We start from the raw sequence: 13337 nt of genomic DNA on the forward strand, positions 1-13337 counted from the left end.
GAAGTGAGTATGGATTTTAAGTTCTCAGATAATGTATGTGTGTATGGTAGTCTATGCATAGGTGCATGTGTAAGTACATGTGTGTCTTTCAGTTCTGGAGAACACTCATATTGTGTTCTTATTTTTGCAAATAGATATTAAAAGTCATGCTGTATCACGTCCTGATGGGCATTTAGCGTCTTCCTAACTTTTCCCTCCGACACACAGAGCTGCAGTTGGTGGGGCCTTTATGCATTTGTCCTAGTTACCCTGGCGTGTCCTCTATCAGTCCTTACTTGAAAGTATGAGTAAGGGCTAGGACTTAGTAAAAGGGTCCCTACCTTAAATGCACAAGGCCCTGGGTACCCACCCCAGTACCAAGCGAAACACAAAGCCAAAACAGAGGTATAAGGATATGATAATGGCTCTGCAAAGCCAGGAACAGTTCATGTTTACAGTCTCCTCATGACTATTTTAATCCAGGAGAGAGAAGAAACCTGGGGAGTCATAGACCAGGCCCAAGTTCTGAAAAACAACCAAAGATTACTTAGAACAGTGAGAAAAAGGTGTCTATAATATATGGTCCATTTTTTTTTTTGAAAAGCCCCGAGTCTTGAAGAAAATACAGATCTTCATGAATGACTGTGTACATGTGTTCCTCCGCTTACTACACTGAAACAGAAAGTATGGAGCCCTGGGAAGTCAACTTCTCACATAAATATCCTTTCTCCTACTTGAACACTTGAAGCGAGCTGCTCCGTTCAGCCAGGGTCAGAAGCCATGGTCTTGCTTCCTTATCCTCTTGAACTGCATTTAATTTCTGCCAAATAACGTTTAGCTGTCAGGCTTCAAGAGTCACTCCTGAACAAGCTGTCTTGAACATACTTCTTCTACTTTGTGTACTGGCTATAAACAAGTAGTATGAGTCACTTTTTATGTGTCTTGGGAATATTTATATAGTTCCTTGAGGATTTCATATGATGTGTTTTGGATATATTCATCTCTCCCCAACTCCTCTCAAATCCACTCCCCTTCCCTTTCCACCCAACCTTAGGCCACACTCCCTAAACCCATGTGGGCCTATCTGTGCCGTTCAAATGTTCTCCAATTCACAGTCTTCCTCTGGAACATGGTCCACTTGCCAGTGGCTATGCTCTTAAAATTGGTTCCCTCTCTCCCAGCAACTGTCAATCACCAATAGCTCCTCTGCTGGAGGGGGGCCTTCATGCCTACCTCCACTCTCCATGCAGGGACTTCTTCTGGCTTGGCTCTCAGGTATATTTCACAAATGCTTAAATCCGCGTGTGAAGTGGTTGTTCCACTATCCCTGAAGACGTAAAAGTTCAAAGGTAGATTGAAGCTCTGAGTAAAACTGTAACCATCTGATCCCTTAAATTTTTCTACTAGTTCTTTGAGAGTTTTGTACAATGCTATTTGATCTTATTCGCCCCTCCCCTCCCAACTCATCGATGATAACCCCCAATTCCCTGCCTTACTTGGGTAGCTTGTGTCCTTTAAGAATATATATCATTACCAGTTTGTGCTATCCAAATATTCTTGGTGGTGTGGTCTTCCACTTGAGTGTGGTCCACTTACCGGGGATTGCATGCACACTTAGAGAAAACTGTCTTTCCTCCCAGTAGCTAACGATTGCCAATAGCTCTGTGTCCAGGAGTGAGCTTTGTGCCCACCTCCCCTCTCTGTGCTGGGATTTGACCTGAGCTTGCACTGATCCTGCCCTTGTAGTCACAACCACGTGCAGTCATGTGTGTACTAGCCCTGTTGTGTCTGAAACACACTCTCTTCTCATAGTCATCAGATGCCTCTGGCTCTTAAACTCTTTCTGCTCCCTCCTCTGCTGTGATCTCTGAGCCTCAGGACAGAGGTGCAGTGTACTCAATGAAACAGGAAACTTTTCTTTTGACTAGGTAAAATTCTATTGTGAAATGATGGAAATTAATCTTTCATTATTTTGTTAAGCAGCCTTGAAATTTTTCCTTGAGAGCAATTCCCAGTTGGGTCAATAATGTAGGCGCAGGTGTGTTTTGCCCTATCTGCTGCCCCTTTGTTAGAGCAATAGGATACAGCCACCATAGAAGCCACCAATCTGACTCAGGTACTTTCTATATAGCAGCTTTGTATACCCACAGCCATCTGTATGGTGGGCACGTCTGTTCATCCCACCCCCACCATGGACACTGACAGACTGGGCAGTGAAATAAACTTCTTCAAGGCCTCCAGTGAAGATGTGAGAGCGCTAGAATTTGGAGCCACCTTTTAAAAACTGCTTCCAAATCTAAGTTGGCTTCCTTCTCTGAACTCGGTTTGAAGTTCTTTTTAACCCATAAAATGTAGCTACTACAGGCAGGTTTTGTCACATGTGACTGCTCTGGACTGGCCATACATAAACTTTGTGTGTGTGTGTGTGTGCGCGTGTGTGTGTGCATGCATGCGCACAAGTGTTCATGTGAAGGGGGATTTTCTGTCCCCTGCATCCCAGCACCCCCACCTCAAAGCCGTCATCTCAAAGGCCAGAAGCAAAGTTACAGAAAGGCAGAGTAAAGGAAAGAGATCTGTCTATTCACCTTTCCTGGGACAGAAGTGATGTCACCTGGAGTAACATCTAATCATAGCTCTGGGTCCTCACTCGAGGCCAGTTTTTGATAAGTAGCTATGTCACCATGTGTCACTATAAATGTGAGGCAGAATTTATGTTTCCCTCTTTCTATAGATAAAATCCACCCTGGGGACTGGTCTGTAATATGCAGAAATGGTCTGCTTGGGGAAGTTCAAAGCATATGGTGACAAGTTCCTGATTATTTCTTTGTGCCAAGAGGCTGGAGGTGAACTTAGGTAAAGCCTAAGTGGCAGGGTACTTAGATGCTTGTAAAACAGGATCTGGCCCAGAGATGTAAGCCTAATTTGAATCTAGCCCTGTGGACATCTGGTCACCCACACTTGCTCAGAAGCTGTGCAAACTCCTTTCCTACTGGGACATTACAGAAACCTTAAATACAAGGGACTGACGATTACTGAGCAGCCACTGCTGCCAAGATTAGTTAGATGCTCATATTCCTTCAAAGTGGGATCCGGACTGCTGGCCCCAGCTCACCTGCCAGGCTCGCATGAGCAAAGTGCCAAAACTGGGAGTCCATGCAAGCCTTGCAGTCTCTCACTTCTGCATGCGGTCTCAGCACGTGCTCTGAGTCCTCAAACATGCCAGATGCAGAAGACAGAGATGAAAGGGAGCCTTGATTGCCAGGTTCACCTCCTGCCAGGGTAGAATGTAATCACAGGGATAAGAAGGGAGCCCATGATCAGCTGATATCACACTTGTTCTTGGCAGAACTTTTGGGGACATGTGGGGGTGGAGCGGAGGGTGGGGGAAGTGGTGGGTTAGGTGTAAGAGGCCTTCTGTAATCCCACATGTCCTCCTGTTTGAACACGAGGACATTCCTGCTCCTAAATATTTAGTGGCCTCTGAGATGCAATGCTGGTCATTGCTGTGCATACTGCAGAGACAGTTACAGTAGTCACTTTCCCTGCTGGCCCTGACCTTCTTCATCTTCATTCCTCCTGGGAAGCTGGCTGGAGACTTTCGCATCATCCGGGGCTCTGGGTCTGATGTTTCTCATGGCCTAACAGGTAAACCATCATAGCGTTTTGATGGTTATTTTATTTTTTATTGCCTGCTGTTTATCGATGCTATCAATATCTTAGACTTAAGAGAAACTGAGCACCAATCAAATGGCTTTATAGTCCTAACGGTGCTCCTTTGGGTCTCTCTCCCCTCTCTCCTGTCTCTGTCTCTGTCTCTGTCTCTATTTTGCCTCTATCTTTGTTCTTATAGAGAAGAAATTCACGAACGAATATGTAGCTTAACACAAACTTTTCTTTCATTCCAACTAGGTGTCAAAGGACTGAAATGAGAATCAGACAGACAGACAGACAGCAGCTTTAGATTCTTTCCTTAGCTCTCTCTATTGGGATAGGGTCTCACAGGGTCCAGACTGGCCTCAGACACTCTGGGTGGCAGAGGGTCTTCCATCTCCAAAGTGCTAGGGTCATAGGTGTGTATCACTAGACTTTACTCAGTGATGGAGATCGACCTGGGGCTTCTTGTACCTTAGGCACAGCCTTTCTCGTTAGCTTTTGTATGCAGGAAAAAGTATTAGGTGAGGAAATACTCTTGCTTTTTTATTTTTAGAACGTGTTTAATTTCCCTCCCTCCCCCTCCTCCTCCTCCTCCTCCTCATCCCTCCCCTTCCTCCCCCTCCTCCTCCTCCTCTGCCGTCCTCCCTCTCATACTAATTTAATATTGAAGGGACCCAGTGCTTTGCAGCTGCTGTCACAGCCTGCTATAAATCTTAGGGCAAGCTCCACACACAGTGAGCTCTGCTGTTCTCCTCTTTGTCCAAGGGCTCCACATTTTGTCAGTGGGGGAAGGGCTGACTGGAGCTGCCTCATTGAGAAATAGACCGGCCCTGCTGTGGCTCCTAGACACCCATTGTCTCAGCTCCTCTGAGAAAGGCTCAGCTTTGATTCTCACTTATTAGAAGCGCCAGCTAGCCTTTGTCACTTGTTTTTCTCCTTGAGATGATCGCTTTCATGAAACAGATTTCGTTGAGCTGGGCTGGACCGTCCATGAAGAAGAGAAATGTTTTTTTTTTTTTTTCTGAAATGGAGTTCTTGAGAGCTTTTCAATGCCAATGTCAGAGTTGTTGAGAAAAATTCTTACTTGCTCTTGACATTGGTGTGGAGGAGGGCTGCAAATGGGAGTAGATTTTTAAAGAATAAGTATTATTTTGTCTGTGTGTGTTGCTGGGGATAGAACCCAGGGTCTTACACATGCTAGACAAATTGCTTTACCATGAAGCCATGTCCTCAGCCCCAACCTCCCAACTCCCCCACCCCCGCCAAACACACACACAATCCCAAGAGCAGAAGCAATCATGGTTTTGTTCTTCTTTCAACCTAAAAGAAAGTTAGCTAACAACTTCTCTTCCCAGGCCTGGTGCTGTGGGCTACCTGTGACAGAGCTTCCATTCTCAGAGAAATTTGGCTGTGGTGAGGAAGACAGACAGTAGGCCTGTATGTTAGCAAGAAAACAGACACATTATACAGATGTGAATTAGAGAGTAATACCGAGGCTACACCACACACAGATACAATGGCTGTAGGTAGTGACTCAGGGCTCTGTGAGTGAGGGAATCCCAGATCCTCTCTTGGGAGTTGTTCAATGGGAAAGAGGAGGGTCGTGATGCTGGGGAGGGAGGCTTCCCAAAGGGCAAGAATGCCAAAGCAAATCCTTGAGAGACTGTGTGAGACAGGAGCGTAACCTGCTCTGTCAGACAGAAGCTGCGTCGTGGCACAAGGAATCAAGGTGTTTCTGACAAAGGGAGAGCTAAAGGCAGATGTCCTACAGGATGTACTGCAGAGGTGTGGCTAGAACCAGTGCTGTTAACTTCAGGCCACACGTGGTGCATGGGTTCTTCAAGGTTTATGTTGATATTAAACTTAAATATCATGTGTGTAGTTATTTTTCCTTGTGGTTGTGATCAAAATAACTGACGAGAAGCAACTTAAGTAGGGAAGGTCGTGTCTGTGTCTTGCTCACAGTTTGAGGGGATCTAAACGAACAAGGCAGTGAAGGTGTGGCTGCCAAATTGGGATGCATCTGGTCACATCAATCGCTTCACGGTACAGAAGGCAAGGTAGGTGAGTCTATAAATTCAGTGACTCATTCCCCCAGCAAGCATCCATGTAAAGTTTCCAGAACCTTCACAAGCACTGCTATAATCTGGGACCAAGAGTACAAACACATTTATTCTTCTCTCTGGGACATTTCTTACTCAAACCACAAGAATATTGTTGCATTTCAAATCTTCCCCACTTAAGACACAATTCCATGGCTTTCAGTATATTTCTATGGTGACAAACGTTCCAATAAACCCATATTAAAATATGAGATGAATAGTCTGCTTCTCAGATATACTTTGAGGACAAAGCCTTGTCCTCGGGTATTTGGACCAAACCCAAACAAATATTGCAATATCATTAAAGCCAGATACTGTGACACAGACTTGTCATCCCAGCACTCAGGAGGGTAAGACAGGAGAATCTGAAGCTCTAGGCCATTTGTGCCACCCAGTGAGACCTGTCTCAAAAACAAAATAAACAAAAATGAGAGTAGTCACCAACCTCGTGGACCAGCCACACACACCAAGTCCTACACGTTGCTACAAACTCCTCTCATAGTCTTGCATTTGGCTTTACATTCACTGTATTAGGACTTGAAGGTTTGGGCATGTGTGCCACGAGGTTCTGCGAAGCCCAAACTGGTTAAGTGGAGCATGTTAAACACTCGAGGAAGCGGTAATTTTTAAACACAGCCCATGATTCAGAATAGCCAGGAGAGCAAGCCTCAAGTAGGTATTGCAAAATCAGCAGTCATGTTCAGACAGAGGATTGCCCATGATTTCCAGATAATGTCAATGTAAATGGTTGATGGGTCAGCATGTTTGATGCCAAGGGCTGTATTTCTGTCTCCAGTGAAGTATCCTCAATTGTGTGGTTAAAGCAGGTCTTCTCATTTGTATGTAATGATCTGAACCACCAACCAGTGCCAGGTAGTGCTTGCAGACATCCATACAGAAACTGTTGCTATTTACAGAGTACAGTCTGAAATTCCAGTAATAGCCACCACCTTTTCTGTGATCTCAACTGACCACTGGAGCAGAGCATGAAGTCATGTTTTCATAGGAATGTTGAAAAGGAGTTGCTTTATATCTTACCAATCAATCAATAGCTGAGAGGTTTGATCTATTGACAATATTAGGCTGTACTGTATCCAGAAGCAAATGTCTACCCATTTAGAGATGTGAAATAAAATTTTTCTCAAAAAGAAAATCATCTTTTAAAAATTAAGTATGAATTTGAACTGCCAGGTTTTACCACATGGGGGAATTCGAATCACAGGGACAAACTTCTGGATGGATCTAGAATCTTTCAGCAGCTCCCAGGTATCCTGTATTCTGATAATTATGATATATGGATATTTCTCATCTTTTTTATCCACTTGTTGGTTGATGGCCATTCAAGATGCTTTCATATTTTTCTTTCTCTTCTGTGGTTTTTGTTCGGGGATTCCTGTAAACATCCACTTTCTTCCTTCATTAGTGGAAATTTCGGCTCATGGGGAAGCTCTACAGTTAACATTTTAAAACCCCACCAAAGTGGATTCCAGAGTCCTTCTACCATCTTGCATTCACACCAGCTATGTGTGAAGGTTCTAGTTCTAGCCACGTCCTTGTCAACACTTGACAAGGCTTTTTTAGTATTTCCATTCCCGTGCACTAAAATGGTCATCTTGGCCTGCTGTAGTGACATACATCTTTAATGCCAGCACTCAAGAGGCAGAGGCAGATGGATCTCTGTGAGTTCAAGGATAACTTGATCTACATAGCTCTAGACCAACCAGAGCTACATTAGTGAGACCCACCCCACCCCACCACCCCACCCCAAAAAAATCACCTTATTGTGATTTGGGCTTATGTTTCCCTAAAGATGCTGAAAGTCTTTTCATAGGGATTTTTATGTCTTATTTGAAAAAAATATTAATTCACATCTTTGGCAGTTTTTATCATTAAGGCCAAAGAGCTGCTTTACAGCCTTGTTTGTAAATACTCCTCCCGGTTAGGTTATTCTTTTTTACATTCTTCATGGTATCCTCTGAAGCCTCACAATTTTGACATTTGCATGGAGTCTTATTAACATTTTCTCTTCTGCTGGTTGAGTTTTTGATATACTAATTAAGAAACTGGTGCCTAACCCAAAGTCACAAAATTTGTCAAAATGTTTTCTTCTAGCATGGTATGTGTTTTGTTCTTGTAGTTAGGCCTGTGGTGCCCCATGTGTTGTTATTGCTGCATTTCATGGTGTGAGATAGGGGAGGGCCCAGCTCAGAGTTTGCATGGATCTGTCCAATTACTGCAGCAGGTTTTGTTGAAAGGATTCTTCTTTCCGTGTGGAACATTCTTGCCCATTTTGAACAAAAATGATTGACCACAAAAGTTAGCATGCTTCTTGATTTTTCAGGTAAATGCATTTTTAATCGCCATCTTTCTGACATGGTATAAAGTCTTTATGATGCCCAACTCTGGGTGCTGACAAGTTTTAGACAATTATTGAGCTTCATCTTAAGTCTCCTTGGCAAGGCAATATCTACTCTCAAGCTATTCTCTCTCTCTCTCTCTCTCTCTCTCTCTCTCTCTCTCTCTCTCTCTCTCTCTCTCTCTCTCTCTCAAATTTGTGATGATTAATGCTGGCTGTCAACTAGACATGATCTAAATCACATGGGAAGAGGATCTCAATGAGGAGTTATCTAAATGGCCTGTGGAGGCTTATCTTGTGGAGGTTTATCTTGATGACATTTGTTGAAGTGGGAAGATTTGCCTGCCCACGGTGAGTGGCACTCCTACTAGCAAGGAATCCTGAATTTGAATGAGTAGGAAAAGTGAGCTAAGCATTCGTATGTGTCTTAGTTAGAGTTTTATTGCTGGAAAGAGACACCATGACCATGACAATTCTTATAAAGGACAATATTTAATTGGGGCTGGCTTATAGTTCAGAGGTCTAGTCCATTATTGCCGTCATGGTGGGAAGCAGGTCAGCATGTAGGCAGACATGGTGCTGAGGAGGGAGCTGAGAGTTCTACATCTTGATCCACAGAGAGTAAGCAGGAAACAGGCTTAAGCTTCTGAGACCTCAAAGCCTGTCCCCACAGTGACACACTTCTACCAGCAAGGCCACACCTATTAGTAGTGCCATTCCCTAGGGACCAGGTATTTGAGCATGTCGGTCTATGCGGGACATTCTGACTCAAACCACCACAGGATGCATGGATTAACTAATCAGTTGCTCTGCGCTCTTGACTGTGGACATAGTGTGACTAGGTACTCCACATTATTTTCTGCCTTGGTTTCTCCACAATGATGGACCAGAGCTGTGAGCCCAGTGAACACTTCTCCTAAATTCTTGGCATATTTTCTCACAGAAACAGGAAAAAACTAAGACACAATTAAAACATCTGCGGGGGTGGGGGGTGGGCGGGGGGCTGGAGAAATGGCATTTGCTACTCTTGCCAAGGACTGGGGTTTGGATCCAAGCACCACATGGCACCTTATAACTGTTTGTAATTCTAGTGCCAGGACATCTAATGACCTCACCTGGCTTCTGGCTTCACACCAATTTTTAAGTCTCCAAATGCTCAGCCTACGAGATGAAACACAGATATATTTCAGATCATGTTGCCCATTTACGTATCAAGCCTTCTATCTAACTTCAGAATAAGAAGGGTTCTTTTTATACTTACCTGGCTGAGGAGATACCATGATCACAAAGGTGGTTTTCCCAGGGCGAGACTTATCCATTACACTCCGGATGTGCTGACTCCCGCGATTTCCCCAAATGTGGGAAACTCGGCTGCATAATTTGTGGTAGTGGGGGACTGTGTTCGTGCTCTGCCCTGGAAGAAAAAAAGAAGGGTCCTTTTGGGTTTTGCTCTTTTGAGACAGGATCTCTCTCAGCTTAGACCTGCCTTAAACTCCTAATTGTGACTAATTGTGCCAGGTGCTGTCATTACATATGTGCAATACCATGTCTGGGTCAATATGAGTTTTCTAATGAACCAAGCATCCCAGTATTTCCTGAATATTTCTTGAGACTTCTTGCTTCATTTAGTGCCCACATGCCACCCCTCCCTCTCCCTTCTCCTTATGCAACTCTCCTTCATTTATGCATTAAGATTCTGCATAATTCATTTATTAGTGTTTAGTCCAGGGCAAAGTCTGGACTACATTCAAGTCCTGAGCCTTAATGATTTGGTCACAAGGCAAAGATGAAAAACTGATAAATAGGCAAATCTGACCTACAGAAATGCTTTCTTTTGTCCACATAGTATTTTAGATTATTCCATTTTTGTTGCACTACTTTATTTTGTGGGTACCATTGTAGGTGTGTCGTGTACACACACACTGCTGCCTATGAGTGCAGGTGAGAGAACAGACGTGAGGAATTTGGTTCTCCCCTTCTACCACAGGGGTCCCAGGAATTGAACTCAGGTCACCGGACTTGGCAGCAAGTGCTTTTACCCACCATGCCATCTCACTGGGCCTTAAACAATTTTTTAAAAAGTAGTTGCCATCAATTAGAAAGCTGATGCTTGATATTAATAACCAAACAAAGGAAAACAAAACATAAATCTACAGCTAAGCAAAAGAAGTTGAGGCAGGATACGGATCTCCACATGGCAACTACATGTGACTGATCAGTGAAGCAGTAGTCCCGCTTGCTAACAGGTGCTCTCACTATACACCACTCTTTTGTGGTCTCTTCCTCAGGCCATCTCCTCCATGAGTATTCCCCAACTGGCCTTGTAGGAATATGACTGGAGATAATACTGTAGAGTTCCAAGGGTACCCCTTTGTTGTCTTGAACTGCTAACTCATCATTGCTCTCCACTTGTCTGTGTTTTCAATGACCATTGCAACAGAAGTTCTCCCACTCCATCACCCTGGAGATCCTGTGTTCACAAGGAGCCACATGAGTGCATCTAGTTGATTTTTAGTTTCCTATTACTCAAAGGGTTTCAATGTAATAATTTGTCAAGATCCATTTCATGAGGAAGAAGGGAAGATACTCAAATTTACAAAAACAAACAAACAAACAAACTAAGCCAAGGAAATGAGGCATAGGAGGCATAGGTAATAAATATGGCTGCCATGACTGTATGGTCTGCATAAACAGAAAAGGAGGTTAACAATAATGTTACTTCTAACAGATCCAAACAGTAAACTAACTGAACAGAAACGTCACTGAGTGGTGTTCCTGTCCCTTTGGTTATGTGTTGGATAGAATTGGCTTTTATTTTTAATTAGTTTATATTAGGTGTACAAAATAATGGGTCATATTGTGGCATTTTCAAACTGGCCTTTATTTTAAAAATAAATAAATTTTCTCTCAAATAAAAATCATTCGGGGCCACTGATAAGGTCATACAATGGAAAGAAAGTAAGTCTTCCATACTATTTCTGTCTGCTTTAAAAATAACTATGTGGGTCCACGGTTAGTTAGCATTTCTTGCTTTTTATTTTTAGCAGTTGGCAAAGTGATCCATCATTCCTGTCCTACCAGTTTCCAGGCTTCTTGTGCTTTCTCCTCATGAAGTTTCCCAGCATGAAATGTGGGGAAATGTCCCTTAGGTGACCCTTTCCCATCATGGTTCATATTTTCCATCGGTTTTTCATGCATTGGAGGGAAGGCAATTCTACATATAATCAATAAGTTTCCCACAGTCAAATAAGACAGTTTCCATTCTACCACATAGTCTTCCTAGACTAGAGGTCCAAGTGTTTACTTACCTTATGAATTATTCTAAGATGTGTGAGCCAGGTGTGGTAGCATACACATGTAATCCTAGAGGTTGGGGGGGGGGTATGGCAGGAGGATCAGAAGTTCCTGGCAAGCTTGGGCTACTTACTGAGTCCCCAATCTCAAAGGGAAAACAATAGAGGCTGGAACTTGGTTCACTCCTCAGTGGTAGAACATTTGCTTAGCATGCATAAGGCATGTGCAGGGCTTTGATTCTTAACATTCAAACAGTACCCCCCCAAACCCAAGTCTAGCAAAGGTCTCAGAATTTGTAAGGCGTTTCCCACCCAGAAGTTGTGCCTGACACTTTCATACTGGCATGGGTTGGGATCATGGGGTCTCCTAATTTGACACAGGGACTTCCTAAGCTACCTTGCCTAGTGACATGGAACCCAACCTTTATCCTTTTTACTTACTGGTGCTACCATTCTTGTTAACTTTCTTGAAATTTATTGTCTTTTATGAAGTAAAACAAGTATGTCAAAAGGTTCCTTTGCAAGTCTCCTATCAAAGGCCTCTGACACATCCAACTTAAAACCAAACACCCTGGGCTGCTCACTGCAGTGAAGCACGGTGGTGTGTGTACTCCGCTGCTTGCCTGAGAAACTGCTTTCTCTCTGTATACTAGAGGTAAAACAGATGGTAGGTGGGTGTGTTTATAGCAATACCAAAGGAGACCCTCTGAAAGCTATTCTTAAGAATTAAGAGAATGGAAGCAGGGTTGTTTTACCCTGCAACACACTGTTGTTCAGTCTTTGTGGAAGCTACCTGAGGTCATCTCAGGCAGTGGCTCCACACGTTGATAGTTCCTGGGCAGCAGATATGCCTCTTGTTCTTCATATATGTCAGGAGATGGTGATGTAAATTTTCTTAGCTGGATGAGATAATGCATGCACACAATGAATCCCAGTACTTGGGGAGTTGATCTCAAGTTCATGGCCACAAGGTGTGTGTGTGTGTGTGTGTGTGTGTGTGTGTGCGAAGACAAACAAACACAAATAAAAGCTTTGATTCTTATGTACCTGACGGAACCATTCTGGAACAAGGAAGCTTCCACGAATAGAAAGAGTCTTCGCTGTGTGAAATGTTTGCCTGAAGCTTACCTTTTCAAGAAAAACTTTAAAAACTGTGTCTCTTGTCAGAAAGCCTTAGTGTTTCCTTCTTCAATGTTTCCCCTCCTTCCTTCCTCCCTTCTGTTCTCTTCTCTCTCTCTCTCTCTCTCTCTCTCTCTCTCTCTCTCTCTCTCTCTCTCTCTCTCTCTCTCTCTCTCTCTCTCTCTCTCTCCTCCACCACACTCCCTACCCATTATTCATCTAACCAGATTGTGTACCGGTGGGAGTATTTTGATCATTAAGTTCAGAGCAGACACTCTCCAGATGTCTCCAGGGCTATGGCCCATAATTCCCAGCCTTCCCGGTTCTGTGATATTCTTAGGACCACAGGGAAGCTCTCAGCCTTGATGCTTTTAGGGAGTATTTGTTTTTCCATCCATCCTCACATTTGCAGTGCTGGGGATTGGAGATAGGGCCTCGAAAATTCGAGGCAAGTGTTTTGCTGTTGAGTCACACCTCCAGCCGGTTTAGAATGTTTTAAAAACATTGTCATTCTGCTGTGTTTATCAGACCCTCCATACCCTTCCCACAACCTGAGAAGGCAAACTGAAGTCTAAAACAAACAAGCTTTGGCATTACAGGCTTGTCTCTGAGAAACAAACAAGAGGATATTAGGTGGTTTCTGGGGTCTAAGGTTTGGGGTCTCCCCCAAAACAGACGTTCAGTTTCCTTTATTCAGTTCACTGTGACTTTGTCATGGTTTTATCGAGGCACTTTTGCGGGTACACATGTGTATATGTGTGTATTTTTGTTTGGCCAGTTTTTCATTTGTTTGTTTTTTAAAACAGAGTCTCATAAAGCAGCCATGGGTGACCT

General features: G+C 43.6%; 1 non-coding gene across 1 annotated transcript; it reads left to right on the forward strand.

Moving 5' to 3' along the window:
- The first annotated feature begins 9344 nt into the window (after positions 1 to 9344).
- Positions 9345 to 9508, forward strand: LOC115031425 (U1 spliceosomal RNA). The gene has a single exon (XR_003837058.2). It is a non-coding gene; the product is annotated as a U1 spliceosomal RNA (small nuclear RNA).
- The last annotated feature ends 3829 nt before the right edge of the window (positions 9509 to 13337 follow it).

The sequence above is a fragment of the Mus caroli genome, unplaced genomic scaffold, assembly GCF_978045245.1.
Source record: "Mus caroli unplaced genomic scaffold, Mus_caroli_1 scaffold_7, whole genome shotgun sequence".
Lineage (NCBI taxonomy): Eukaryota > Metazoa > Chordata > Mammalia > Rodentia > Muridae > Mus > Mus caroli.